General features: G+C 45.1%; 1 protein-coding gene across 2 annotated transcripts in view; it reads left to right on the forward strand.

The window, feature by feature from the left end:
- The first annotated feature begins 7,294 nt into the window (after positions 1-7,294).
- PLEKHF2 (pleckstrin homology and FYVE domain containing 2) overlaps positions 7,295-7,510 on the forward strand; it is a 23,572-nt gene continuing 23,356 nt past the window's right edge. Inside the window, exon 1 of one of the 2 annotated variants that reach the window (XM_026060154.1) lies at positions 7,295-7,369. The gene's annotated coding sequence lies outside the window, so the exon portion shown is untranslated. The remainder of the gene's footprint in view (positions 7,370-7,510) is intronic. The other variant, XM_026060155.1, reaches the window with a different exon arrangement.

Below are 7,510 nucleotides of genomic sequence, written 5' to 3' on the forward strand. Positions count from 1 at the left end.
AGAATCCAAGCCAAAAGGTTGCGGCCAAGGTGGCAAGATTGTTTAGTCTTCTCCCAGTCCATACTTAAAAACATCAAAACTAAAAAACTTAAAACCCCATTCTTAAAAATTTCGAATGCATGCCCAGTTTTGCCAGAGTGTATCCAGATGCTGTTTCTTGGTGTATTATTGCATATAATCAATTAAGGCTGAAGCATGAAAGCTAAAATTTTAGAATTTCACACCTTCTTTACATACTCCTGGCAGAGCAAAACATTGCCGTCTTGGGCATCCATGCCTATTTAGATTGTCATGCTTCAATAAGCATAAAATTAAATGAGGGGGAAGGAAAAACTGTTTACATAAAAATGTTGGGCTTCTTCAGTGTCAGAGAGACCACATTCCTTCACTAAAGTGCTTGCACGTGACATTCGGGTTTAGAAATCTGGTCTCTGATCTAACCAAAACAGCCCAATTAAAGGTTGGCTGCTGTTTTCACTCTATGCAAATCTACAAGATTCCCAGATTTGTATTCAGACTCTCCTTGAAACTTCCACCGCAACTAAAAAAAAGAATACTCCATGGGAGGGCTGCACCAAAGGTAGAAATGTGTGAGGGGCTTAATAACAATGTGATTTTTCAGAAGTGAGGGGTCTGAACTGTAGCTCCAGAAATTGTGTGAGATCTGCCTGCCTGCAAATACTGCTTTTTGTAGTGTAAGTGAAAGACAGAATCAACTAATGTGAAGCAGAGGAGGAACCTAGCCCCATAAATCTAAAATCACACTGCAGGTAGCCCAGCTGCCTGATACTAGAGGCCACTAAGCTTTGCAAACACCTATTTTGGTATTTGGTCTTGAGGAGTCTGGAGCTGTGTCCACGGGCAGGTGCAGAGCCATCCTGGCAGCAGTAGTCTGATGTGTATCTCCCTATTCTGTCTTATAGGCTTCAGAAATGTAGTATCCTTCTACCTAGGCCTCTTGAGAGTCCCTCAGCAAGCCCAGGACGTGCCAGCATGACCAGCCTTTCACAGGCTACAGCTGTGGCCCTTTGTGGGCATCTCGGGAATGGAAAGGTCCTGCCCTGACATCCTTCTTAGCTCGTGGCATCCTCAAACCCACAGGAGTGCCCCATCTGGCGGGAGGTAGCCAACCTCCATCTCCTGGAGATGGAAATAGGTGACTCTGTATGGCTCAGCTTTTCCCACTAGAGTTGCTCTGCGATACAGCAAAGGATTCATAATTCATTTGGAAAGAGGTGAGAGTGACTGTGAGGCCACAGCCATAGCGTTTTATTTGTCCCCTCCAAGAGGAGGGCACTAAGCTCTGCTGTCTGCTTCTGAGACTGGGAATTAGGTGTTTATGTGCCTTGAGATGTGGATCTGGGCCTCAGTCTGTTGGAGAGCTTTAATGCAAACTGTTCCTGGAGGAATGGAGGTCTGAAACCGTTTTCCTGCCAATCCATAGTCAGATGCTATTATCATTGCTTAAAACCCCCTTGAAGATTCAAATATAGCATAACATCTGTTTGCCTTCTTCTAATGTCAGGAGATGTAAAAGCACTCTAAAGATTTGTCCATCCATATTTTCTTGAGTTATTGCTCATTTCTGTCCCATCTAAACACAAAAGGGTGTTCATCCTCTTAAACCATAGCTCGGAACAGGACAGTTTAAGGATGGAAATCCAAATTTCGGCTTCTGGTTTATTCAGAAATATATCCATGGAACTTAATTCCTTCAGTGTTTTCTAGAACACTTTACAAAGCCAGGTTCATGACAAATTAATAGGATTTGTATTCTTACAAATCCTATGGTCTAAACTTTGAATAATATAATATGCTCTGGACTGCAAAAATGCTATGCCTTTCTAAATCTCGGAAAGAGAAAAAGTGCAAAACTTAGGACCTATTGAAGTTTTTCCCTTAAAAAAAAAACTTAGATGAATTTCTAATAAGGGATGGAAGAACATCTTTTCCTTTCAATAGTGGAAAATTAGAATTGGGCAGATTATTTAGTGAGAGCTGAAGTTAAAAATAACACAAATATTTGTAGGGACAGTAAAAGACACTGATCTATAGTAAACAAAGAGTTATTTCTGGTTCGGCTTCTGAGTCCTTTCTTCTCAGGGTGTCAGCTGGCAGCTGGGCTGTATGGAAAACTGAGGACAAGAATGCCATTTGCAAGAGAAGCGAGCTTCTGCAACTAAAATGGGATAAACCCCAAATGAATGAAAGGATGTTCTATGTCTGTATTGATTTTAGTTATAAACATAATTTTTAGGGAAAGACCTTTCTGGCTGCTACTTTGGCAAATTCTTTCATTACCTTCGATATACAATATGTGTGGCTTCCTCATTATGACAAATTCTCATCAAATTAAAACTCATAACACAGATGACAGAATTTTTTAACTTTCCATTGGCTGATGGGAAATTGCCTTCAAAGATATTTTGAATACAAAGATGGTGAATAAAACTGGTCAGAAATTCATACTGTGTAAAAACACAGCAATCCCTTTCTGTTTACAGGGTCAGAGAAGCAATCTATTGGAAAACAAGTTTGGTGTTAGACTTTAGGGCTGTGTTATTTGTTAATGTATTATACAATTATTGCTGTGTCTCCTCTGTATGGTACATACAGCAGAAGGACAGAAAGAAAAAGCATTACATTGCAGTGTATGGGATTGGAAGGGACCTCTGGAGATCGTCTGGTCTAAACCCCCTGCTCAAGCAGGGTCACCTAGAGCAGGTTGCCCCGGACCATGTCTGATCAGGTGTTCAATATCTCCAACGATGGAGACTCCACAACCTCTCTGGGCAGCCTGTGCCAGGGTTCAACCACCCTCACAGTAAAGGAGGGTTTTCTTGTGTTTAAGTGGAATTTCCTGTGTTTCAGTTTGTGCCTGTTGCCTTTCATCCTTTTGCTGGGCACCACTGAGAAGAGTCTGGCTCCATCCTCTTTACTCCCCTCCATCAGGTATTTATACATGTGGATCAGATCCTTCCTGAGCCTTCTCTTCTCCAGGCTGAACAGTCCCAGCTCTCGCAGTAACTCCCTGTATGAGAGATGCTCCAGTTCCTTAATCATCTTCACGGCCCTTTCCTGGATGTGGTCCAGTATGTTCATGTCTCTCTCATATTGGGGAGCCCAGCTTTGGACCCAGCACTCCAGATGTGTCTCACCAGGGCTGAGCAGAGGGGAAGGATCACCTCCCTTGACCTGCTGGCAATGCTCTGCCTAATGCAGACCAGGAAGCTGTTGGCCAACTTTTCCAAAAGGCATATTTTTGGCTCATGGTCAACTTGTCCACCAGGACCACCAGTGCCTTTTCTGCCAAGCTGCTTTCTAGCCAGTCAGCCCCCAACCTGTCCTGGTGCCTGGGGTCATTCCTCCCCAGGTGTGGGACTTGGCACTTCCCTTTTTGAACTACATAAGGTTCCTCTGTGCCCATTTCTCCAACCTGTTGAGGTCCCTCTGAATGGCATCACAACCATCTGATGTATCAACCATTCCTTCTGATTTTGTATTGTCTGCAAACTTGTTGAGGGTGCACTCTGTTCCATCATCCAGGTCATTAATGAAGATGTTAGACAGTACTAGACCCACTACCGACCCCTGGGGGACCCCACTAGAGACTGGCCTCCAGCTGGACTTCACGCTGATGATAACAATCCTCTGAGCCCAGCAGATCAGCCAGTTTTCAGTCCACCTCCCTGTCCACCTATCTAGCCCAAACTTCATGCACCCATCTGAATTCAAGTTCATGGCTTGGGGCTGACTTTACAAACTACATTTAAGCAATCTTAGCTCAGGGAGGGGTGAATCAATCTCAGGTCTTGAATCTGGATCCCCAAGTTTATTTTCTACTGTAGACATACAGATATTGGCTCTCATGACATATATTGGAGCAAGTTCTTCACTAAGCAACAGCAGTTTATATAATTTTAAAGCAACTCCCAAAGCTTTTGCAAAAATATATTTTAAACATATCTAATGGACACAGAAATCCCCAGTATAAATATAGGCTTGACAAAATATTTTAAAATGATATAAATTACAGACAGTCCTGTTTTACTGGACAGGTTGTTTATAATATATGAAATGGATAAGTGTTGTACTTTTCATTGCAAAAAAAATACATGCCCATACATATAAATATTGTTACTTTATTTTAAAAAGGAAATGTTTAAAATCAATTACATCTTAGGAGAAAAGAACAAATTTCCTTTGACTGCCTCTTCTTAACGTTACATGCAAAATTACCACAATATATCTATTTTGTGAATGTTAAATGCAATTCCATGAAAATGGCATGAGAATCCATATTTGTCAGTCAGCTATTTCCATTTCATTGTGGTCAGTGTGTTATTAAAAACATTTTTTTTTCTTATGTTGAGAGTAAAACACTAATCCCACCTTGTCCCTGCTGAAGTTAAAGCACACATTTACCTGAATCCTATTCAGAGAATCAAGGTGTTCAAAAATCATTAACAGTAAATTTCTATAGTTCAGATTTGGCCCTCGTTAGCTAGTTATTTGGCTTCCGTGGATTTGCCAAGAAGTAACTGATCAAAAGTTAACAAATAGGCATAATAATGTTCCAGAAAAATATGAACGATAGGTGTGCTGGCTCCTACAGAGCACATAGAAATAGAAGGCAGCAAAAACTTAGTAAAGTATATTTATAGATAATATAAATACAACAATATGCTTATATATTATACTATATAATATCAGCATAATAATTTATATCTTAATGAATTTTTACAAAATCAAATGACACGATGTTATGGAGGTGAAAAAAAGGAATTAGATAAATTTAGTTCATTCATTATCAGTTGGTGACTATCAAACATAGTTTTGATTGCAACCTCTGGCACATGAAGTCCACCCCTCCAAAAAAAAAAAAAAAAAAAAAAGACTACTGGAAGCTCAGTTAATGAAATAAATATTTAATTGCTCTGTTTTTGTATTTTTTTCCTAAACCTCCACCAGTGGTCACTGTTGAAGACAGGGTACTAAGTTAAATGGACTTCAGAAACAACCCATTTAAGTTTGAAGAAGAGTGGTCTGTTTTGAGCATTATGGACTTTTTATTTGTTTATTTTTAGTTCTATTTTTTTGACTTCATCAAACAGAAGAGAACCCAAAAAGGAGTGAGGAAATGATAGGAGCAGAAAAGAACAGTCCCATAGTTTGCAGAAAAGTTATAGAAAAGAAAATTGTCATGGACAGACTGTGCAGCTCTCTACCGGAGTTTGAAAAGCTACCACAATACAATCTGTTCGGAGAGAAAGAAAAAGCATTAATAAAAAGAAGTTTTTCATGCACACTTGGCTTTCTAGCTGTTACTTCCTTTCCACATAGACTCCTAGTGGCTGTTCTGGCTTTCTTGTTTCAGTGGGAGATTTGCTCTCCTACAGCAGGGGGCCTTTCTCCTCACTATGGTTTGTTGACGCTGTATCAGGTATCCACTGAAGGGGATCAGATTTGGTACTTGCAGTAGGGATTTGGGTTCGTTACCCCTGCTTCTTGGGTTCTGGAGGAAATCCACTCATTGAGCTGGGACTGCATCTGAGTGACCCCTATGGCGTGAATGTGTCGGTGGCCTTTTCACCCGTCCCTGTCATTGGTCACGCCGCCGTGCAGAAGCACAGSAATACGCCCCGCTTCCAGAAGCTACGTCTGTGACAACAAAACGCGAGCACAGCTCTCTAGTTCCCACGATTTGTTAAATCTTTACGGCAGCGTCCGGCTTGGGCTCAGTGCTGAGTGGGCTTGGGAGGAGAAGCAGCCACATGAGTGGTGGCAAGTGTGGGAAAAGGAGGGGAGACTGCCGCGTCCTCCGCATGGGCAGCTCTGTCCGAGCGGGCTCTCCCGCCGCCGGGCAGGAGGACACACGTGATCCCCTCCACTCGGCGCCCATCGCCCCCTCCCAGAGTGCGCAAGGCTCAGCCAGGCTCGGTGGCCCGCGGCTCCGAGGGGCCCCCCTTTTCCCGGGGACCATGTCAGCTGAGGTACGAATGCCTCCTAACATCACGCTGAAAAGATGTCACTGCCAAAAATTCCACAAGCTCACTTTTAACTCTGCATCTTCAAAAAGGCAAACAACTCTACCCTATGAATTTGAATCAAATTCAGAAACTTTAGTGGGCTTGTTATTACCACTGGAAAGCCCCATTGTCTAACTAGATTTCCCCCCCCAGAAAAGCCAGCCACTGTGTTGCCCAAGAAATCAGCTGAATGTGAAATTTGGAAAACGAAACCATGTAAGTGAAACTTTCTTAAAAGACCTTCAGGCCATTTTTCACAGCGCAGTTTTACACACTGAAGCGGTGTGAGAGCAGGCTGTGATACTTCTGCACAACACTGTTAATGCAGAGATGATTGCGCTGTACTATCACTTCCCCATGTATTTCACAGGTTCCCAAAACAGCTTAAAGACCCTTCCATCCTGCCTCAATTACCATGATAAAAATCTGTAAGTGTTTTGAAAACTTAGGCTACTTGCCAACCACAAGACTAGGTTTGAAAAACATTGTCCTGGGAAACTTTGTGTGGACACTTAAATGGTGATACAGAACAGGGCAAGGGCAGCTTTAGGAAGCAAGGTGCTTATTTTTGACATCTGTATGATTTCTGGTTTGAGTTGCACGAACTAGCAGGGCAGCGATAGCTTTTCCAGGCTGACAGCTACTCAAGCTAAAACATGTTCATAACTCCCTTAAAGGAGCTATAAAAAGTGTGTGTGTGTGTGTGTGTRTATATATATATGTATATTTACAGAAACATGGCAATCCTTACAATTCACTTCTGGGAGAGCACGCTTGGAGCGATGGATGTAAAATATTGACCTAGGAAGGTGCGCAAAGCATGGCAACGTGCTTTTTTAAAAGCGGAGGCAACTCTTTAACGCGCCGGGATTCCCTTTCCAGTTGAAGTTGCAGCTCAGGGGCTGAAAACCAATGCGGAAGGTCCCGGGCGGTGGCCGCGGCCTGCGGCCGGGAGGAGCAGCGGAGCGAGGGGCGGCGGGGCCAGGCCGGGGCGGGCTGCGGGCAGCGATGGGAAAGCTGCAGGAGCAGCAGGTTTCTGTCCTGCCAGCCGGACACGGGGCGGGAGAGCAAAATGCGGGAAGCAGGAGGCCCGACGACGCGGCAGAGCGGGGCCGGGGCGGCGGAGTGGGTCCTCGGAAGGGACGGAGGCGCCGCCTCGGCCCTTCCCGCCGGGCCCGGCCCCTCCCAAGATGGCGGCGGCCCCGCCCCGCGCGGGCGGTGCCCGGAGCCCGTCCGCCCGGAGCCCGTCCCCCCGCAGCGGCGGCGGGCAGAGGGCGGCGTGGGGGGAGCCGGCGGCAGCGGCCGGAGCGGAGGGAGCTGCGAGCGCCGGGCGGCGCGGGGTGAGGAGCGCGGCGGCCGCCGGGGCCGGGCGGGGAGCGGGAGGGAAACTTTGCTGGCGGAGCGCGTCCTGCGGGGCTCCGGCCGTCCTCCGCGGCCATGTTGGGATCCGGGGGCTGCTTGGCAGGGAGGGAGCTGCCCCG

This window comes from Apteryx rowi, unplaced genomic scaffold, assembly GCF_003343035.1.
Source record: "Apteryx rowi isolate R43461 unplaced genomic scaffold, aptRow1 scaffold_165, whole genome shotgun sequence".
Classification (NCBI taxonomy): domain Eukaryota; kingdom Metazoa; phylum Chordata; class Aves; order Apterygiformes; family Apterygidae; genus Apteryx; species Apteryx rowi.